Here is a 2,119-nt window from a genome sequence, read left to right as displayed (position 1 = left end):
AGGGCAAAATGGGAATTTTAGAATTACGGAATTCTAAAATTAAATACTCGAAAATTATTGATTGAGAATTAATTATTATTTAAATAATGTGATTATTTAAATTTGAATTTGAATTGTGAACATAATTTAAATTTATCCTTTTGAACTTATTTGATAAGTTGTTCAATTTAGAATTCAAATTAATTTAAGTTTGACTTAAATTCGAATTTGAATTTGAATTAAAATTGGACTACAGGATAAATGATGAATTCTCTTCCTTCCCTATCCAGATTTGGCACCACACACAGGGTTAGGAAACCCTAGGGTGGCCGGCCACTTAAGGGATAAGGGGTAGGAGATTTTTTGTTCTAAATTCAAATTAGAGATTGAGATTTGATTCCTCTTTGAAGTTTGACTTCTACTCTTTAAATATGAGAATGATAGAAAATTGTGAACACAATTTTTGAAAGCAATTTTCAGCCCTAATTAGTTAGTGTGGCCAAAATTCTCATTGGAGAGAGAGAGGAAAATTTTTTCTCCCAAAAATTCCACATCGTGCATGCGTTGGTGTTTGTAAAAAATTGAGTGTTATTGAAACCTGTTTTGTCTCACGTGTGCCCACACACACGTCTACGTGGAATCAAGGAATCGACGTGGAAGACTTTCGTTTTCTAAACACAAAGCTTGGAGCAAGGACTGTTCGTGGACAAAGAACTCAAGTTATCATCCGAGTCGGCTTCCAGGTATTTTTCCTGATTGAGTTCTTGATATATATAAATTAATGTGATTAATTTATTCGTGCATAAATTAATATAATCTATAGAGTATCTCAAAAGTTTTTCTAAAATTTTTGTTGTACACGATCCGCCTCCCCGCCAGGCTTCCGCATCCGAATTCGATTCGGCAACCAACATGAGCAACATCTGAGGATTGTTCTCCAGACACTTCGAGAACACCAGCTTTATGCGAAAAAGAAAAAATGTGATTTCTGGTTGACAGTAGTCAGGTTCCTTAGACATGTCATATATGGACAAGGAATTTCAGTGGATCCTTCGAAGATTGAAATGGTGCTGCAATGGGAACGACCGAGAATGTAACTGAAATTCAAAGCTTCTTAGGACTTGCAGGATATTACCAAAGATTTATGAAGAACTTCTCGAGTATTACTGTCCTAATGACTCGGTTGACTAAAAGGGAAGTTAGATTTGAATGGGATGCCGACTGTGAACACACATTCCAAGAACTAAAGACTAGGCTGACCAGCGCGCCGATCCTGATGATCCCAAATAGCGAGGAACCGTACGAGGTGTGTTCCGACGCGTCAAGACGAGGACTTGGGTGTGTTCTGATGCAAGGAGGACGTGTTGTGGCCTATACATCTCATCAACTAAAGCCACGTGAGTAGAACTACCCCACGCATGATCTGAAGCTAGCAACGGTGATTTTTGCTCTCAAAATATGGAGATGTTATCTCTATGGAGTAAAATTTTAGATCTTCTCCGATCATAAGAGTCTGAAGTATCTGTTTACTCAGAAGAACTTAAATCTGAGACGGAAAAGATGGATGGAGTATATGGAGGATTATGACTTCACTTTACAGTATCATCCTGAAAAAGCCAACATGGTAGCAGACGCTCTCAGCAGAAGACTTCAGGAATCCTAGCATCTTTGTCTTTGGAGGATTGGAAACTGAGTGAAACTGTAGGTGATTATGATCTTCAGTATTATGAGGATTATAACCAAGCTATGGTGTACAACTTGGTTTCTACGCCAACTCTTATACAACAAGTCAAGCAGAACAAATGGCAGGATCCGCATCTTCAGGGAGTTTGTGTTGGGAATAGTGTCCTAGAAGCATGAGATGTAAAAGGATATTTATTATTTATTTAATAAAAGAGTTTATTCATCATTTTATGTGCATATATTTATGAATATTTTATGAATATCAAATAAAATTCCTTGATTATTTATGTAACCTTAAACGTGGTATATAAGTGTTGTATACGAGAGGATAATGTTTAAGGATAATAATCAAAAGTAATTGTTCATAATGAATTTAATTAAAGTTCAGAATCTTTAATTAAAACATTATTAATACATGTCATTCCCATTTAGAATGGAACGGTGTTATCCGCACTGT

This window comes from Morus notabilis, unplaced genomic scaffold (genome assembly GCF_000414095.1).
Source record: "Morus notabilis unplaced genomic scaffold, ASM41409v2 Scaffold279, whole genome shotgun sequence".
In the NCBI taxonomy this organism is placed as follows: Eukaryota; Viridiplantae; Streptophyta; class Magnoliopsida; order Rosales; family Moraceae; genus Morus; species Morus notabilis.
Note: the sequence above shows the minus strand (reverse complement) of the source record.